This window comes from Scyliorhinus torazame, chromosome 12, assembly GCF_047496885.1.
Source record: "Scyliorhinus torazame isolate Kashiwa2021f chromosome 12, sScyTor2.1, whole genome shotgun sequence".
NCBI lineage: Eukaryota > Metazoa > Chordata > Chondrichthyes > Carcharhiniformes > Scyliorhinidae > Scyliorhinus > Scyliorhinus torazame.
In genome coordinates this window covers 24,713,282-24,734,496 of record NC_092718.1, presented here as the reverse complement: position 1 = coordinate 24,734,496, position 21,215 = coordinate 24,713,282, and the positions used below count along the sequence as shown (strand labels likewise).

At 45.2% G+C, this 21,215-nt stretch overlaps 1 long non-coding RNA gene across 10 annotated transcripts in view; it reads left to right on the top strand.

Moving 5' to 3' along the window:
* LOC140387439 (uncharacterized) overlaps positions 1 to 21,215 on the top strand; it is a 141,494-nt gene that overhangs the window by 52,335 nt on the left and 67,944 nt on the right. For all 10 annotated transcript variants that reach the window (XR_011933869.1, XR_011933866.1, XR_011933868.1 and 7 more), the window contains 2 exons: positions 2,517 to 2,619; positions 7,449 to 7,730. This is a non-coding gene — a long non-coding RNA (uncharacterized lncRNA). The remainder of the gene's footprint in view (positions 1 to 2,516; positions 2,620 to 7,448; positions 7,731 to 21,215) is intronic.

Genomic DNA, 21,215 nt, shown 5'->3' with positions numbered 1-21,215 from the left:
CACACTCTCCTTTTTTTTTTACAAATTTAGAGTACCCAATTATTTTTTTTCCAATTAAGGAGCAATTTAGCATGGCAATCCCCCTCGCCTGCACCTTGTTTTGAGTTGTGGGGGTGAGACCCAAGCAGACACGGGGAGAATGTGCAAACTCCACACGGACAGTGACCCGGGGCCGGGATCGAAAGTGGGTCTTCGGTGCAGTGAGGCAGCAGAGCTAACCACTGTGCTAAATTGCCCCTTAATTGGAAAACATTTTTTAAAAATGAAATTTAACTGGAGAGGGGCAAAGTCTATTAGCAGTCTTCCTGGTGGGGGAGGGGAATCTAGACGCAGTTATCCTGCCCAGGAGAAGCAACTGGGGAAATTCCAAGTTACTCTCTCTTCTCCAACCCTCTCCAGACAGGACAGCCAGAAAAGTGGAATTTAGGCCAGAAGCAGATCAAGTGTGATCCTACTGAATGGCAGAGCAGGCTCAAGGGCCAAATGTTCCTACCTCAGACTGGCATTCTTCTCCATTTTCCCAGTTAATTGAACCTTCTCTTCTTTTCCATCCTCAGTATCACTGTACATTTCTACTCTTCCCGGTGACACTCATTTTCCCTTGTCCCCAGTTCATGCCTACACACTTCTCCCCTCTTTCATTTCCCACTTTCTCTCTATCATTCCCCATTTCCAGCCTTTCTTACTATTCATGTTCTCTACAACCCTCTCCCCATGGTCCTGCTCCTATCTGAGTCCTGCTATTAATGGGAAGGATTCCAATCCCTGTATATCATTTGCAGATGGGGGAGACAGTATAGTGGTGTTCCCATCTAGGATCTCTACAGTGCAGAAGTAGGCCGATCAGCCCATCGAGCCTGCAGCTAGGCCCACTCCCCCTCACTGTCCCATAACCCCACCTAACATGCACATCTTTGGACTGGAGCAATTTAGCATGGCAATCCCCCTCGCCTGCACGTTGTTTTGGGTTGTGGGGGTGATACCCAAGCAGACACGGGGAGAATGTGCAAACACCACAGGGACAGTGACCCGGGGCTGGGATTGAAAGTGGGTCTTCGGCGCGGTGAGGCAGCAGAGCTAACCACTGCACTAAATTGGAAACTGGAGCACTTGGAGGAAACTCAAGCAGACACAGTGAGAATGTGCAGACTCAACAAAGACAGTCACCCAAGGCCGGGATTGAACCCAAGTCTCTGCGGCTGTGAGGAAGCAGTGCTAACCACTGTGCCACTGTGCTGTAATGTCGCTGAACTAGTAATCTAGAGACTCAGGGCACAAATTCAAATCCCAGAAATGGTGGAATGTGAATTCAATTAATAAAGTCATGAAGCCGTCATTGCTTGTTGTTAATGACCCATCTGGTTCACCAATGCCTTTTAGTGAAGGAGATCTACCATTCCTACCTGGTGTAGCTTACAGGTGCCTCCAGATCCCCAGCAATATGGTTGATTCCTAATTGTCCACTGAAATAGCCTCACAAATGACTCATTTTGAGAGGAATTAGGGATGGGCAACGAAGTGACAGCCACGTCCATACCAAATGAAAAAAAGGGCATGAATTTTGCTTCTGTGACAACTCCCATCGATCAGCCCAGGCAGAATTACTTCTGTAGCTTTAAGAATACTGTTGATCCACTAGAAACTGATTTGGGGAGCTTGGGGGAGGGAGGTAGCCCACACTGACTGGACCTATCGCTGATTGTCAGTGGTAAAATGTTGATGGTTGGCATGTGTGTCACTGCCTAGGCAAGCATGTGAAGAATAGCCTATTAGATGAATACTGGAGGGTAGTTGGTACCCGTGAAATTTTATTCCATTAAGGATCAGCATCTTCAGTCAGTAGGGGGTGGGACAGGTGTGCAGAAAGGAGGTAAAGAAAATGTATAATAATTTTGTACAAATAGAAAATAGGTGCATTGTCCTGATTAAACTATAATTTATATTGTAATATGTTGGCAATGATCCATGTGGCATTAAGACCTCCATATGAACCCAGTATATCATGACATAAAAGATCTTGTGTTATGCTGTAATGTGATCCACTATGTGAAAATAAAAAGGTTCCAATTTGACAACATGAAAAATCTATATCCCAAACTCTGTTAAAAGTTTCAGAGCTTAAAATATAAGGATCCATGGTGTGTGAGGTGGACCCATGCCTCTTTTCCAACTCCTGTAGTGTCCAATGGCATTGAATACCTGGTGTTGATTGATCAAAGAAACAAACCTTAAATGGAACTTGCTAGAGCAGCGTATGTGTGTTCAATTCTGTGCCTACGGGCACCTCCACTCCCGAATTCCCCTGTTCCTTCCTCTCCATATCTCTTCTCCTTGTAATCATCCTTGGAAGGCAATGGAACAAGCAATCAGCTGATCTCTGTCCATTTTAACACCCTTGAGATTGGGCAGTTAGAGCACAGGGTCCTTGAGTCTAACATCCTGATGTCTAATTTTGTATCACAAATGCGAAGCTCACCAGTTGGTTTGCCATTTTCTTTTGTATTTCTCTGATTTAGGCTTCTTCTGCCTTTCTGAAGGGCATTGGCAAGGACTGGCTGGAGTGGCAGAAGTTGTCCCTCGATCATTAACAACTGAGGACATCACTCATCGTTTCACTGGGTAAGAAACTCAGATGCTGGCTTTAATAAATGACCAACAGTGGCAGAGAGATTCAACAAATCTCTCGATCTGTTCATTAGCACCCCCTCCCCCCACCACCAATTGGGTTTCAATGCATTCTGCAGCTGTTGTCTGGACTAGCATCTGAGCTCAACCTTGAGTTTCTCTATATCTAATAATAATAATAACCTATTATTGTCACAAGTATGAAGTTACTGTGAAAAGCCCCTAGTAAACTAGTTACTAGTAAAATTAGTAACACTGCTCGGAAATAAACAAGTCAATTATTTTTTTTAAAGGGTTAGAGGATGCTTTGTTTATTTTTCACCCACGTCAATTTTCTCCCTTTCTCTCCAGACCCGTGTGCGGGCATAGTTTCCATGGGAACCACCCACCCTCTGATGCCTCACCCTGTGTACCCATGTTCAGTAGCTATTCAAAAATGAGGCATTACGGTTAAATTTGACCTTGTCTTCACCTGACACAGTGGCCAGGAAGATAAAACCCCTCCACCCCACAGGAGCTAAGGCTAATTTGTAGCATCCCTACCCTGTAATCAACTAACTCAGCGTGGACAGGCGATAGATCATCCTGGTCTATGTCGTGTTGGGTGTTCCGATGCACAAATGATCCAACACGGCTGTAGATGGTACAACTCTGTTTTATTGTCTCAAACAACGACAACTACTAACTGCTGGCTTAGGTTCATGCTTCACCAGCTAACCTGTGGACCCAGCCCTATCACTATCTTGATGAGGCACTCAGCACATGGTCTATGTCTGAGTGGCACGCTGTGAGCTCTGTGCTCTGAGCTATCTCCTGGTAGAATGAGCGGGAACTGTGGTGTTCCCTGTTTTATAGTGCGTGTGCTCTCACTGGTGAATGGCTGCGATGTTGTGTGTGTGTTGGTTGGTCCAACTACCTGTCCATCAGTGTGTGTGTGATTGCACCATGATATGCTGATGTGGATATCATGACAGTCTAGACGGCTCAGAACCAATTGCTGCCTCGACCTATTGAGCCAACAAACTGCACTTCCTGATTCTGAGCTTATCACAGGCCCATTCTCTCATGTATATGTACTGGCAGTTCGCAACAGTTTTGATAGGGGGTGGATTTTTCCCATTTTGAGACAAAGTGCAGTGGCGGGCAGCTCTGGCGGTGCCTACCTCCCGACCAGAATGGCAGGATCCTGCGTCAGATTCCGCGTTTGGAACCTTATTAATTATGCACAAGCACTTTCCCCTCCGAGTCACCGGGCGGGACGACAGCTGATTGGTCCACCTGCTGTCAGCTGGTGGGCTCAAATGTTCCGCCGTAATTGTTAAACATCAGTCCAGTGCTCTGTCCAGCCCACCTGTCTTCGTCAGACCATGCAGGATGTCAGCAACCCAGAGGGAAAATGTGAGCAGCCTGAAAAAGAAGTCTGTTTCTTTATTCAACCACCCCTCCCTCTGAGCCCATCAGCTCACTTGGACCTCTACCCAATGAATCTGGAGTCTTTGTGCATCCCCTTCCAGTAAACAATGTGACATCCCTGTGACCCCCTTGTTTGTGAACTTTTCACACATTCTTTTTGTGGTCCAGCTTCTGTCCCCATCCACCACATTGCCTCTCTGCATGCAACCATGAGCACTTCCGGTGCCTGTTCGGGGAGGCTGGTACGGGAATTGAACCGTGCTGCTGGCCTGCTTGGTCTGCTTTAAAAGCCAGCGATTTAGCCCAGAGCTAAACCAGACATTCTCAGCATGGAGATGGAGGCAGGAACTGGGTTGCCCTGGCGTCAAAGGGTGGCTGGTTCCCATAGAAACTGGCAGAGTGTTGTACAGCGCAACAGGAGCAGCGCAGCACCATGGCAGAAAGCTGTTGCACTCTCCTATAGTCTCTGGCAAGCTGAGGACTACCTTGTGCATGGCACCCGTTAGCAATCAGGTTTGACCAGGATATAAGATTGAAAAGCCTGACGTGATGCCAGCTGTCAGCTGTTTTAAAGAGCATTCATGAGATTGTGATGAGTGCAAATAGTGTTTGCGCCACCAGCCAGCGGGAAGGGTGACCCACCAGTAAGAGAATTGCAACGTGACTTTACGCCAGCAGGTATCCGACTTTTTGGTTGCTGCTAGATTCGCTGATCTTGCCCGCCACCAAACCCCCATGGGCAGGATGGCAGAATTCCACCCAGGATCCTGTCAACTGGTCTTGGCCACAGTTGGAGAGAGACAAAGGATGTGCAGAGGGCAGGAAAGCAGAAAGTCATTAAAGTCTGTTCCCCTAAAATGTTCTAACACCCTGTAGTATGAGTTAACAGCCAGGAATTCATATTTGTAATATTAACATTCAATAGGGCGGCATGGTGGCACAGTGGTTAGCTCTGCTGCCTCACACCGTCAGGAACCCAGATCAGATTCTGGCCTCGGGTGACTGTCTGTGCGGAGTCTGCACATTCTCCCCGTGTCTCGTGGGTTTCCTCCGGTTTCCCCCCACAGTCCAAAGACGTGCAGGTTAGGTGGATTGGCCATGATAAATTGCCCTTAGTGACCAAAAAGGTTAGGAGGGGTTATTGGGTTATGGGGGTAGGGTGGAAGTGAGGGCTTAAGTGGGTCGGTACAGACTCGATGGGCCGAATGGCCTCCTTCTGCACTGTATGTTCTATGTCTATGTTAAAAGCTTAATATGTCTGGTATACTCCTCTGCCTGTAGTTCTAACACAGCATTAACCTGTTCGAGATGGTCTTGTGTCCCTATTAAACAAATGGACAGATGGGTGTTGTACAACTGCGGTTAACGTCTCTGTACTAGTTTTGGAGATATGAATTTCAAGTTGAAACATTATGGTGAATATCCCTGGGATATTCTGTGTGGGTCAGGTGACAGCTTGCACCCTCCTCTGTTTACAAATGGCACCAGTGAAGGTAGTTTTTGATATGAATAAAATAAAGAACACTGGTAGAAGGAAGGTGTAAAACTCTTATTCATGGAAAACGTGAAAATGGCTCGACACCAAGTACTATGGGCGGGATTTAGCAGGCTCATTGACCATGGGCGGAAATCAGGTCATGGCCACAAAATATCGGGAAAGGCCAAAATATCGGGAAAGGCATTTAAGAGTCAACCACATGTAGGCCAGACCAAGTAAGGGCGGCAGATTTCCTTCCCTGAAGGACATTAGTGAACGAGATTGGTTTTTATGACGATCAATAATGGTTTCATAGTCATCATTAGACATTTAAATCTAAATTTTTATTGAATCCAATTTATGGTGGGATTCGAACCTCGGTACCCAGAGCATTACCCCGGGTCTCTGAATTACTAGTCCAGTGACAATACCATTATGCCACTGCCTCCCCTAACATCCCAAGGTGTTTCCCAGCAGGAAAGGTTTAGGGGGAGGGTTGGAAGGGGAATGGGTCGGAGTTGGTGAGAATGGACAAGTTGCAGTAGGTGATGAGTTCAGGGGAGGAAACAAAGGTGAAGTGCAATTATAGTGGTAGATCTTCTGGAGGTTTTTGAAGTGGCTGAGAGAAGCAATGAGGTGGGCATGTTTAAGCGGAGAGTACGGCTAAGATGACTGAAAGCTTTGCCATCTGTGATAGGGTGTGGGAGGTGGAATATGACCAGTGGAGCAACACTAGAATGGCTGGAATATTGGAGTGCAACCTGGGGTGTGATGTCCTCTCTCCCATCTCCAAGAATGAAATCCCTGTCAGCATCAACAGCCAAGAATGATTACTTCAGTCATGTATCACAGGGCTCCTTGCTGGTTTATTCAGAGGATGCGGGCATCATTGGCTAGGCCAGCATTTATTGCCCATTTCTAATTGCCCTTGAGAAGGTGGTGGTGAGCTACCTTCTTGAACCCCTGTAGTCTGTGTGATGTAGGTACACCCACAGTGCTGTTGCAGAAGGAGTTCCAGGATTTTGACCCAGTGACACTGAAGGAATGGGGATATAATTCCAACGATGGTGTGAACCTTGGAGGGGAACTTCCAGGCGTTGGTGTTCCCATGAGTCTGGTACCCTTGTCCTTCTAAGTGATAGAGGTTGCAGGTTTGGAAGGTGCTGTTGAAGGTGCCTTGATGACGTGCTGCAGTGCATTTTGCAGATGTTTCACACTGTGCCACTCCACTGGCGGTGAAAGGAGTAAATGTTGAAAGCGGTGGATGGAGTACTAATCCATCTGCCTGTATGGTCCTGGATGGTGTCGAGCTTTTTGAGTGTTGCTGGAGTTGTACCACTCTAGGCAAGTGGACAGAATTCGATCACACGCTTAGTAGCAGTGAAACAGCAACAGAAAAAAACAGCCACATGACCTAAGGAGAAGAAGGAATTGGAGGGAACAAATAAAAAACACATTTTGAAACAGGATATGATTATTCCAGGCACCTCACATTTGAAAGCAATGAGTTATCATATCACTGGCTACTCGTGCATCGCAGTTAGTGATAAATGCATCTGCATCGTGTCCAGGAGCTCTATTTTGAAACATGTTTGTGATTCTTTTATCCAAAAGATTTGAATTATCCACACTTTTGTTTTCCTTCTGCAAGCTAAAATTTTCAGGTCCAGATTCTAGAATTTTCCAACCAAGCATTGTTATTAATTAGGAAGCAAAATTTATCACAGGGTCTTTGCAAACAGTGTGTGAAAAGATTGCTGAATGGCGAGGAGAACCTGACCCCAATTTCTTTCTGGCTCTCCCTTCCCTGTTCCTGAGAATCCCACCTCCCAGTGAGGCCGTGTATCAATGAGACACAGAACAGCAGTTCAGCAGAGCTAGGGCAAGACATGAATGCTGAGAGAATAACACAATCATTGCTCCTATTTTCCAGCACATCCTTCGATATGAAAAAAAAACAGCCTTGAAATCCTCTCTGAAGACTGCGATCTATTTCTATTTCCCCCCCCCCCCCCGGTGAGACTGTGAATTTCTGAAAACGTGAAGCTGCCGCTGTGAGCCACGCACAACATCGTGCCAGAAGGCAAAGGAATGCCAGCTTGAGTGGTCAGCCAGGTGCCATTTTGTGCAGAGAGCTCTTTGCTCTGCAGCCATCTTGAGGGGTGAATCCTGCAGCTTCTAAAATGGACGTAACGCAACTCAGTCTGGGCATAAGGTAGGCAATACAATTGTCAAATCCACGTTCACGCTCTCCACTAACACCTCCCCCATCCACCCCCCCCCCCCCCCCCCCCCCCCGGCCCCCGAGTTCCTCATTACACTAATTACCTAAGCAAGCGGCGATAAATGTAGCTCGGGTGACCGAATCCTGTCGCTCGTATTCTTTCAAGCAGAAAATGTGCCCTCAATTTTAATTGAATTAACATTATTTCTGACTTCTTTCATCATTCCTTCCATCCTTTTTATCGACGGGCGTTAGTAACGTGCCCCGTGTATTTTCAACGTTTACAGTGAATAAACCCGTTTGAGGATTTTCCCAAATAATCACTGTTGTGTACATAGTAGTTCAAAAGACATTTCTAACTCTCGTTCATCCCTGGCTTAGATTGATACAATAAGGTGATTTATAAAAACAGCATCAAACGAAATGACACATTTGGTGCTGTTTTAAGGTAAAGCAGAATGTTATTAAGTGGATCTTTGAACAAAATCAAAGATTAACTTAACTGGAAATGCAAAAAGAAAATTAAAATGCAGCGACTAGGTTTATAGGAACATGTACAGTAATAATTTGACTGCTTTTCCTGGCTCTATCTGTACCTAGATATTTTCACATTAAGCTGTGCTTATTTTTATGCTGATCCTCTCACCACATCCACTAAGTGCTGCCCTTTTGGACTTCAGCCTTGCTCAAGTGGCACCTCTTCATGTGTGAGCCCAGCAAGTGAATGCCAGCAGGACAATCAGCCATGTGAGTCATCACATCAGACCATGATAGTGTCCTTCCACAATTTTCAGCATGGAGCCATGGGAAAGAGTTCAAGATTGGGAATGCGGACTGACTTTAGTTCCCGGTATCCCTCCCGCAACATCTATTTAATGCATCACGCCCCTCCTTTAAAGAACATTTCCTTTCTGACATTGCTGGAGGTTAATACTTCAAATGAATAATTATTCCACTTCCTGCATTTAACCAGGATAAAATTAATGGTTTGCTGTCAATGTTAACCCTTTAAATACTGAATCTTTGATACAGGGAGTAACATATTATACAGGGAAGTGAACCCACGATTGCTGCGGCCGATACCTTAAAAGGCCGCAAGATTCCTAGCAGCCTGTCATAGCAACAGCAGGTGCTGTTTGTGTCATGGCATTTTGTCTCATGGGGAGCCCATCTCCAGAGTATGCACTCTTAAAACATTTTTTGAAAATATACTGCACTTAATATCCTGAGGTTTCTCCACCACTTTCTTGATAGTTGAAGCACGAACAAGGTTCTATCCAGGTGTGGTGCACACTTTCACAATCGGTGTCTTTGTGCACAAATCTGTACTGGCTTTTCACTGCCCTCTGCCCAACCTACAGTTTTTCCCCCTGCATTTTTCATTCCCTTCCCCTTCTGAAGGTGTTGACTGCTGCTGGGAGCACAGGCCCACGCCCATCATCCAGCCTGCAGCACCACTCAAGTGTCCATTCTTCATTTCTGAGCAGCATTAGCAGGCGTCTCCACCACAGGAACATCACAGCTGGACCTATGCTCACCCTCATTCCACACATATTTACTTTACCTACAAAAGACACTGATTAATAATCAAAGCCAGAAGGCCATGCAGACTGCTGCTTTTTAATTTGTATTATGCCTCCGAACGTGGGCTTTGCATGATGTGGGTATTGGGTACATGGGGAAATGATCGGACACCATAGTGATGAAGCACCAGTCAAGCAGCTTGCTGATGCTACACTGTCCCTGAAGAATGACCACATTGAGGATGTACTGGGGCTTTGCTGGAAAGTATGCAGATATACCCAAGGAAGGAGTGCCTGAAATTTGAGGAAAACAAAGTGATATTTTAACCAACATTTCTCTTTGGTAGCTGAGAGTTGGAAATGGAAATAAAAATCAGATTATTAAGCCCACATGTTGGATAGAAGAAGCAGTGAAGAAATCATAATGTATAGTCGGCGTGGGCCCAGCAAGCTGTCCATTTAAAGGACAGGTGAAGGAGTAATGAGAAAAGACCCTTAGCATAACACAAATGAATAATTTGATTTTACTATCCTATTCTCATTTTATATAAAATTTTATCAATGAAAAATAGAATCAGAATATATTAAAAATAACAGAGGGCAAGATCTTCGAATTTAAAAAAAAAAGGATACAGGAATTTGGTGCTATTAGGGGAATAAAATATATATTGTAAAACTATTTTTGAAGGAAAAAGGTGATTTAATATGGTGTAGAAATCACCTGAGAATATTTTCCACATTTGTTTATAAAGGACGGGGTGCGGATTTTGTTATGCACATATTGTGTATGGTTTTTGTAATATTTACTGAGCAGAAAAAGGACAATTTTGCCCCAGAAGGACCAACCCTTTGTGGTTGATCTACAGGAGCAGAAAGAATGTCCTGAACAGGAAAGGCCATTCACATGTTGCTATACAATTCAGCAATAATGTAGTGCAGCCTGCTTAAGCTGTTGTCTGTGGAGGCCTGAGGCCTACCATGCATGAACAGCCTGGCTTCTCTGGAATTTTACATGCCCACAAAATAGCACTTGCCTGTTTCAAATCGCAACCCTTTTGTGAATCTCTTCAGCTTAAATAAAATGCCTGCTAAATCCAGATGGATACAACAATCCTACTTTCACATTAAAGCATCACCATCCACAATTTTAAGGTTCTGAGGCCCAAGTCTTTCTTGGTTTATTGCAAAAATGTGTTACACTGTAGTAACTATTTCCTCTTGCTGGCAGTTGGAGAAAAGCACAAGGGTGAATGAGCAGAGATTGTTGCAGATACTGTACCTATTCACAAAGGGGAGCAGTTTGATGCACTGATATTAAGCCCATGTAGCTCCTTAGGTTTTTCCAACATTTTTTATACAGATTGAACATTGATTTTTGCACTAACCTGTAATTTCATTTACATAACGATTCTGAACTAAGTTGTGCAGTTCAGGTATTGAACTGGCAGACTTTGGTTCCCAGGAGCAAGAACCTACCGTATAAACTTTAGAAACCGCTAACACTAATCGTGAGACCATCTATTTGAGAATTTGGAAGAGTTATTTTCCAATACCTCCAGGTTGATGTATTACCAAATACATTTTTGGGCAGCACGGTGGGGCAGTTGTTAGCGTGGCTGCCTCACTGCGCTGAGGACCTGGATTCAATCCCAGCCCTGGGTCACTGTCCGTATGGAGTTTGAACATTCTCCCCATGTCTGTGCGGGTCTCACCACCACAACCCAAAAGGTGTGCAGACTAGATGGGTTGGCCATGCTAAATCGCCCCTTAATTGGAAAAAAATAATTGTGTACACTAAATTTATATTCAAATATATATATATATTTCGTGACTACAGTTATTACACACCAAAAGGGTAGTAAGAGGTTGAGGCTGTATGCCAGCTATCTGAGTTTTGTTTCTGTCGGTATTGCTGAATGTGATAGTTGATAAGTGAACAGACCCTTAACTGTATTATTCAGAGGGCGGCAAGGTGGCGCAGTAGTTAGCACTGCTGCCTCATGGCGTCCAGGACCCGGGTTCGATCATGGCCACCGGTCACTGTCCGTGTGGAGTTTCTCCCCAAATCTGTGTGGGTCTCACCCACAACCCAAATATTTGCAGGGTAGGTGGATTGCCACAGTAAATTGCTCCTTAATTGGAAAAATTAAACAAAACAAAAAAACTGTGATTCTGCAACATCTCAGTACCATCAATTTGTGAAAAGTTGTTGTGGGTTGTTCAGTGTCTTGCATCTTAAAATATCCCCAGTATATGAACAAAACTTTAGGCTCTATCACTGTTATATATTTTAAAACCATATTGTTTTATTCATTGAACAGTGGTCACCTTATCTTTCAGTTTAAAATGTAAGCTGTTTGCTCATCTTCCATAAAGGACATGTGAATAAGATGTTTTCAAATTCCATATTTATGATATTTCTACTATTCTGACTTGAACTAAATCATGTCCTCATTTGATGGGTGAAATGGGCAGCTTTATTGAGCTGCACGTCCTCCCACAGATCCTTGGGTCCCATCCCCTGCTTCTCAATTAATAGAGGGAACTTAAAACCTCATTTTGAAGATGAATAACATTTCTGTGGCTAAATGAGAATGAATGATTTTGTAAATTTGTTTATTCAGATATTTTAGTCAGTTATTTTTTTTGCCAGGGGAATAGGGTGAGGGAGGGAACGGGGGCACGGGTGGGGGTTGGGGGACATTAATTTAAGACGCAAAAGCTAAATTAAACAAAGAGAATAATTTCTCATGGCTGGCAACCCGGACTGTGAGGATTCCCAGCGCAAACTGGGATGGCGTGGCGATGATCCGTGTTTCAAGATTGTAAACATCGGCCCCGATCACACGGAGATTATCAGAGAGAGAGAGAGAAATATAAGCGGTGAAACAACTGCCTCTAATGAACAAAATCCTGACAAGCTGCCGTATATTAACATAATTACATGGAGTGAGAGCTTACAGCCGCTTGCGAGCAGATTGTGCACAAACAATTAAAACAACAGTAGCCCCTTTGTCACCCTCATCATCTGTACTTGCCGAACATATTTTTTTAGCGTTATGCCATTCCGAACTTTGTCACGTTTATTTTCAAATTTGAAATTTAAAAATAATATAAAATGCATTTTTTTTAAAACAAAAGAGCAGATAAAATTCCTTACGTTTTTCACACATTGACTGCCAGTTCCACAATGGTGTTGGTCAGATGCAACAGAAGTATATCAAAAAAACATTGTGGCTTTAAAGGAAAACTGCTTGGAGTCAAAAGAAATATTTAAAAATATTCTCTAATGGATACTCCACACTAGATTAAAAATCAGCAGAATATTTGAAAAGGAAGCGAGTGTAGCTTGCTTTGCACCAAAGTGGATATTTTAGCTAAATTCAAATATCTTTCAGGAAGAAAGGTTTTGCTTTTTAAAAAACTGTTCCTGTCAGCATAAATCCAGAGAGCTGTGTATCCCTGGTATGCAGCTGTTAAATGAAAGGTCTTGAAATAAAGGTGTGGATCTTTGTTCATTTTTGCTTCCACATGAAACATTCTCTGTCTCGGCATTGAGCTTTACATCCTGTTGGTCTGAATGCAAGGGCAGTGAGACATACAGTACATGCACACCTTCCCACTTGGTTCTCTGTAATCATTAAGAATAATTATTCTTAATTGCACGCTCTTAGTGTTAGTTTTTACAGCAGCTGATGCTCCTTCTAACACTGTGCTTACATTGTCTGTTATAACGATTATGCAAATGCTACGAGGTTTTTACCTCAGCAAAATTAGATTTTTGATATGTTAGAGCAGAAAATGTGTTATTAACTGAAACTCCTTCATTATTTTTCACCTCCTCACATGAAAAAAACTGAAGTTATTTTTTAATATAAATTTAGAGTACCCAATTCTTTTCCAATTTAAGGGCAATTTAGCGTGGCCAACTCATCCACCCTGAGCATCTTTGGGTTGTGGGGGTGAGACCACATGAGCAGACATGAGGAGAGTGTGCAAACTGCACATGGACAGTGACCTGGGGCCGGGATCGAACCCGTACCCTTGGCGCTGTGAGGCAGCAGTGCTAACCACTGCACCACCGTGCTGCCCCAAAGCTGAAGCTTTTCATTGCAAAAATTGGTTCCTTGCCTCCCAGGTTCTGCACTTATAGATGTCTTATCAAGACAGTGAGGGCTGGAAGAGTTATTTCACACCACAAAAATATGTAGGAGCTTTATTTTTGAGGTTTTACTTGTAGTCGAATGATCCTATGTGTGTGTGTGTGATCCTGTGCACATAGTGCCCACATTCAAGCAGACAGGTGGATGGACATGTTCCTTCAAGGCCCCTGTTAAGTTGCTGTTCCAACTTCAATGCCATGTGAGAGCGAGGTGCAGTTTCGACCCTTGTGACTCATACCCATCCCACCACCACAAGAAAATGCTTGGCTATTGCACGCTACTTTCCCGCAAGATGTCAAGGCTGACATAAATTCCACCAACTGGTGAATCCACCATTGATGAAGATGTCCACATCTTTCTTCTAGTGGCCTTGATTGTGCACTCTGCAATTAATAGTTCATTAAGGTGCACCCCTTTTGAGCACTTCAGTTTAAACTGGCAAGAATATTTCAGATGGTTAGCTTAGTTTGAGAAGTGGCAAGTGACTGTGCCCAGTTCATCCCTTTCCTTTGTAACATGTCTGGCTTTGCTTGCTGTATGACAGAATGATGAGGACATGTGAATATGGCAGAGGAAATAGAGAATTCTGAAGACGTAATCAAAACACGTCTTCAGATTTATTTTTAAAACATCTGTTGTGGAATTTTTTGAGCCAAATTTTCAAAACAAATGTCATTGGCTCGTACCTTTTAAAAATAGGTTAATGAGGTAATGGTTGTACCTGTGATTACATAAATAATGTGTGTCGGGAGGAAGGGGGCTCGTGGAGTGTGTGGTGATCTAATCCGGTTTTGTGGCATCTGTTTATTTATATTGTATAATATTTTGGTTTTCACTGCCATCTCAAAGATTATTTCCAAAGAGGGAATGCCAGGGTTGAGATCGTATTTGTCAGTGCTGCTATGAGCTTGGAGTTAATCTTGGTTGAAGCAGTTTTCACTGCACAATGTTCTGGACATCTCTGTAAAATGTAAAACTGGGATTAAACTGCAATCAAAATGTACAATCAGAAGATGTGACTCCTTTATTCAAATGTCTTTGCAGATTGGGCTTTCATAAAATTATAACTGCAGTTTTCATTCAAAGGAAAACTTAGGCAATATACACTTGCAAATAAAAATAATGCGAAGAAAAATAATAACTTTATAATACGGTACAAAAAAGGAATGCACATCACATGTTGCTGGTTTTATGTGCAGTTAAAGAATAAGCTAGTCGATAGTTGGGATTCAGGAAGCTTTTAACTACTAAAAAATTTATGAATGATACCTGGCTGAGAATTCTTCATTTAAGTCTTGCACTTACATCAAGAGTATTGTATTATAGACAACAAATGAGATGCCATGTGGTAATTTGGAATTCTATGCATGGATTTCAATTCCGTGTGGGTTGGGCCTGCATTTAGCCTTGTTCAAACCACAATTAAATGTGTTGCCCTGAGGTAACAGTCATTTTTACCCCAGAATCTATATTCACATTTTTAAAAAAACACCTTCAACAGAAGAATCAAAACTAAGGCAGAATCCAATGGAAAAGAGATTTTTTAAAAAATGAACAGCTTAGCTCACCTGAAAATATGGAATAATTTCCTCCTGGTAATTAATTCACAATCACTGATTTGATTAGCCACCGCATAGTAACTAATTCATAGCGTCAATGATTTGACATCAAGAATATTTCCATGGTAAATATCGCCCATATTTTATTCACATCATTTATTGAATGTGAACAATGTTAGATACAGCCCCATTATTGTTACTTTCAAATATCTGTGCTTTGTTAGCAACACAAAAAATGTCAAGGTCCAATAAGCACATTTTCTTTCAGAACTGCTAAATAAAATTTAGAATAATATGAATCCTCTTCTGTGTATTTTTTCTATTATATACTGGAGGCCACTTTTTGAGATAGTTCGTAAAAATCTATTCAAAATCTCTCCTTAATTTGATTGACTATTTTGTTTTAAATTAAACGGATCTATTTTTAGTGGAGTGGGTACGGGGGGGGGGGGGCGGTAGAGGTTGGGGGGGGGAGGTGGGTAGAATCAGAAGTGGGGGATGGAATATTACAGTCGCTTAATCACTTTATTATTTAAATATCCTGAAATATTCATGATTTCTATTTATCCCTTGCTAAATGATTTACAGCATCGTGCATTTTTACACAGGGTAAGATGGGAGTGAGTCTCAGTTGGGCACCTGGTCCTGAATACAGTGCTGTGCCATGGCTTACTGTTTGCAACCCTGTAGGAGTCATTTAGCAAAAATCAAGATGGCTAACAAGGCCGTCACTGAGCACTGATCTGCATAGTTAACTCCTTCACTGCTGGACTGGATTTCCTTTACAGCTGGTTGCATAGCAACCGATTAGTGCTCACCCAGTCGGGACTGCAGCTGCATTTATGCACTTGGATTAATAATGTGCCAAGATACTGGTGCTTTAGATTTTACCCTTCAGAGTGTGAGTGTTTACTGGCCTTTTTTACATTGCTAAGGTTTTTTTTACTGCTCAGCATCTATTGTTTCCATACCTCCAATTTCCCCCCTGCTCTGCTGAAGGTGTTGACTCTTGCCATATTCACAGATGGCAGTTACCCTCATCTCTTCCTCGGCAGTCAGTGCCAACATGTTATTCTGTCATGAAGGGCATCACAGCCCTGTCTAATTTTGTTCCCACCAGAGATCTTTATTAGGGTCACAAGTAGGCTTACATTACATGAAGTTACTGTGAAAAAGTCCCTCGTCGCCACACTCCGGAGCCTGTTTGGGTACACTGAGGGGGAATTCAGAATGTCCAATTCACCTGACCACTTTCTACCAGGAGTTTCAAAATACAAGTATAGGCTGTGTCTCAGAAGCAAATATCCTCTCTCTTTTAAAAAAAATAAATTTAGAGTATCCAATTCATTTTTCCAATTAAGGGGCAATTTAGCGTGGCCAATCCACCTACCTTGCACATCTTTGGGTTGTGGGGGCGAAACCCACGTAAACACGGGGAGAATATGCAAAATCCACACGGTCAGTGACCCAGAGCCAGGATCGAACCTGGGACCTCGGTGCCGTGAGACTGCAGTGCTACCACTGCGCCACCGTGCTGCCCTCTATATCCTCTCGCTTAGCCTAGAGGCTCGAAAGTACCGCATCTCTGGGTTCTCTTTAACACTTTGTTCAAAACGTTGATACTCACGAGAAAAAACAAGACTTTCATAAAACAATCGTTACTGTAAAAAGCAAATCACACAGGATGTTGGAAAGTTTTTTTAAAAAAAAGAATTATCCACAACTTTACATAGCGTTCTCCTATGAGGATGGAACTGGTTTTCCAATAATTGTTTTACACGCTTGAGAAGGCCAATTGAACTGGGCTGCAGTACAAAACTTAGTTTATTGGATAAGTTTGCAAAAGAGTATTTTTACAGTCACTGTTTGGAGCTGATGGGCCAGCCTTCCCCACTCCCCTGTCACTTTCCTGAAGGTGCTGATATTTGGATTCTACAGATGGCCACGCACCTCACCCAATGACCATTTGTTATGTTAGTGCCGTGAGAATGTTGAGCTGTAGAAAGCTGCCAGAAACACTGATGGAGGTGGAACCTGAGACCCTTCTTGTCCTTATGCCTCAGTACCAAATTCGGCTGTACATTTACTCACTGAGCCACGGGGAGGGAATTACATATCATGAGACCTAGATGGCTGTAGGCATGGCCAACATTGTTGGGGTAAGTCAGGAGGGGGCTGGGGTTGCATAAGGGACAATAGGCTCATGGGGTTGGGGTGGTGAAGGTGAGGTACTAGGACTGGAGAGGCAAGGAATTTAGATACAAGGATGAGAATTTTGAATAGGCAATGTTGGGGTACCAGGGGCCCCTGAAGTTCAGGAAGGACACCGGTGGTTGGCGAAGCAGGATGAGAGATGGACAGCAGCATTATGGATAAAGTGAAGACCATGGAGCTTGCAGGATGGCAGGCTGGGTAGTAGTGTAGTCTGGAGGTGATCATTTCAATCGTGAATGGGCTGAGGTAGGAACTGAGCTGGGTGATAATGAGTTTGGATGTAAGGGTCTTTCTAGTGGCGAGAGTACGCAGTTGGAAACTGAGCTCAGGGCTGATTAGGGTGCTATGGCGGCCAGGATTCACACATGAAGAGCATCCACTTCTGCAAAGTGTTGGTGGGCACCAGTCACCTGTGGAATTCTCTCCCACTGAGAGGCAGTACCTTTCGGGAGGAGGGGAGAAAATTCAGGTAGAACCATCGCAGCGAAAGTAACCAAAATGAGGGGCAAGGTGGAGCAGTGGTTAGCACTGCTGCCTACAGTGCTGAGGAACCGGGTTCGATCCTGGCCCCGGGTTCGATCCTGGCCCCGGGTCACTGTCTGTGTGGAGTTTGCACATTCTCCCCATGTCTATGTGCGTCTCACCCCCACAACCCAAAGATGTGCAGGCTAGGTGAATTGGCCACGCTAAATTGCCCCTTAATTGGAAAAAATAATAATTGGGTACTCTGATATTCAGAAAACAAAACTTAAAAAAAGGAACGTAAGCAAACTAAGCAAATCAGGTAGACAGCAGAAATGAAGTAATTGAGACAGTGGCAGCCTTCCTCAGGCTTTAAAGATCTGTTTGCCAAATTTAAAAAAAAACCTACTGCTTACAGGAATGTATGCGTGCAAAATTGATATCTGGGGCGGGATTCTCCGAACCCCCGCCGGGTCGGAGAATCGCTGGGGGGCGGCGTAAATCCCGCCCCCGCCACCCGCCGAATTCTCCGAAGGGTGAAAAGTCGGCGGGGCGTCAATCGAGCCGCCGCCTCGGAGAATGGCAGGGGCGGGCGCGAGACAATGGACTCCGGGGCTGCCCATATTCTCCTGGCCGGATGGGCCGAAGTCCCGCCGACGTGACCATGGGTCACATCGGCGTAAATCAAAACACCTTTTTAACGGCGTCTGATGGTTGACGCCGTCCAGCGTGGAGGTAGGTCACGGCCTGGGAGGTGATGGCATGGCCGCAGTCTGTGTGTGTGGGGGAGAGGTGTGTGTGGGTGTGTGTGTGGCGGGCGGGGGGTGAGGTGGGGTGGACTTTGGAGGAGTGCCGGGGAAGGGGGGGTGAGTACCGGCGAGAGGGACGGTGGGGATGAGTGCCGGGGAGGGGGGATGAGTGCCGGGGAGGGGGGGGATGAGTGCCGGGTACGGGGGGGATGAGTGCCGGGGACGGGGAGGTGGGTGAGTGCCGGGGACGGGGGTGTGAGTGCCGGGGACGGGGGGGATGAGTACCTGGGATGGGGGGTGCGATGTCAAGGGAGTCTGTCCGCCTGGCCAAGTGCCATCCTCCAATAGTCACGCCCATGCAGCCCATGTCACCTGGCTGGGAGGAGGGGGGCTACGGCAATGATGACATGTCGTTCCCCCCCCCCCCGCAGGCCGTCATGTTTTCTGATCAGCCAGCGATGTTGGCCACCGTGGCGGCAGCTGCTATTCTCCATGTTGCCCTGGAAGAGGAGAAGGAGCGTGCCAGAGAGGCGACGCAGGCTGCTGCAGAGGAGCATGCCGCAGAGGGGCAGGCGGCAGCCGCCCAGGCTGGAGGGACACCCGCCCGACAGGACGAGGAGGAGGAGGAGCAGGTGGCGCACGTAGTGGAGGAGGAACACAAGGAGGGGGAGGAGGACGTCGCGGCGTCACGGCAACGGAGGCACCCGAGGAGGCCCCGTGTGTACCGGCCCCAGCTGTCGTACCAGGACCTCACGGACTGGGAATGCAGGAGGAGACTCCGGATGAGCCGGGAAACCGTGGCACACATCTGCCACCTGCTGGCACACCTGGCACCGCGTGGCACTGGAGCGGGACACCCTCTCCCCATGTCCGTCAAGGTTACATTGGCCCTGAACTTTTATACCACGGGGTCATTCCAGACTCCAGGTGAGGACCTGTCCGGCATCTCGCAGACAACAGACGCCCTATATGCCATTGCGGACCGCTACATCCGCTTCCCTGTGGACCGGGCCAGCCAGGATGCCCGGACCGTGGGCTTCTCTGCCGTGGCCGGGTTTCCCATGGTCCAGGGCGCGATCGATGGGATGCACGTCGCCGTGCGGCCAGCTGCAGATAACAGGGCCGTGTTCACCAATAGGAAGGGGACATATTCCATGAACATCCAGGTGGTCTGCGATCACCGAATGATTACCCTGCACGTCTGCGCCCGGTACCCGGGAAGTGTACAGAGAACATGGAACATAGAAAAATACAGCACAGAACAAGCCCTTCGGCCCATGATGTTGTGCCGAACCTTTGTCCTAGATTAATCATAAGAACATAAGAACATAAGAATTAGGAACAGGAGTAGGCCATCTGGCCCCTCGAGCCTGCTCCGCCATTTAATGAGATCATGGCTGATCTTTGTGGACTCAGCTCTACTCTCCGGCCCGTACACCATATCCCCGAATCCCTTTATTCTTTAGAAAGGCATCTATCTTTTTCTTAAAAACGTTTAAAGAAGGAGCCTCAACTGCTTCACTGGGCAAGGAATTCCAGAGATTCACAACACTTTGGGTGAAGAAGTTCCTCCTACACTCCGTCCTAAATCTACCTCCCCTTATTTTGAGGCTATGCCCCCTAGTTCTGCTTTCCCCGACCAGTGGAAACAACCTGCCCGCATCTATCCTATCTGTTCCCTTCATAATTTTATATGTCTCAATAAGATCCCCCCGCATCTAATCTAATCCCCTCAACTCTGGGATCAACCGAGCGAATCTCCTCCTAGAAGGTTATCTAGGATTGCAACGGGATCTTGATCAATTAGGCCAGTGGGCCGACGAATGGCAGATGGAGTTTAATTTAGATAAATGTGAGGTGATGCATTTTGGCAGATCGAATCAGGCCAGGACCTACTCAGTTAATGGTATGGCGTTGGGGAGAGTTATAGAACAAAAAGATCTAGGAGTACAGGTTCATAGCTCCTTGAAGGTGGAGTCGCAGGTGGACAGGGTGGTGAAGAAGGCATTCGGCATGCTTGGTTTCATTGGTCAGAACATTGAATACAGGAGTTGGGACGTCTTGTTGAAGTTGTACAAGACATTGGTACGGCCACACTTGGAATACTGTGTGCAGTTCTGGTCACCCTATTATAGAAAGGATATTATTAAACTAGAAAGAGTGCAGAAAAGATTTACTAGGATGTTGCCGGGACTTGATGGTTTGAGTTATAAGGAGAGGCTGGATAGACTGGGACTTTTTTCCCTGGAGCGTAGGAGGCTTAGGGGTAATCTTATAGAGGTCTATAAAATAATGAGGGGCATAGATAAGGTAGATAGTCAACATCTTTTCCCAAAGGTAGGGGAGTCTAAAACTAGAGGGCATAGGTTTAAGGTGAGAGGGGAGAGTTTCAGAAGGGCCCAGAGGGGCAATTTCTTCACTCAGAGGGTAGTGAGTGTCTGGAATGGGCTGCCAGAGGTAGTAGTAGAGGCGGGTACAATTGTGTCTTTTAAAAAGCATTTAGATAGTTACATGGGTAAGATGGATATAGAGGGTTATGGGCCAAGTGCGGGCAACTGGGACTAGCTTAATGGTAAAAACTGGGCGGCATGGACTGGTTGGGCCGAAGGGCCTGTTTCCATGCTGTAAACTTCTATGATTCTATGATTCTATGCACTCCCTCCAGTGCCAATATGTCCTTTCTCAGGTAAGGAGACCAAAACTGAACACAATACTCCAGATGCGGCCTCACCAACACCTTATACATAATTATAATCATAGATTATCATAGAATTTACAGTGCAGAAGGAGGCCATTCGGCCCATTG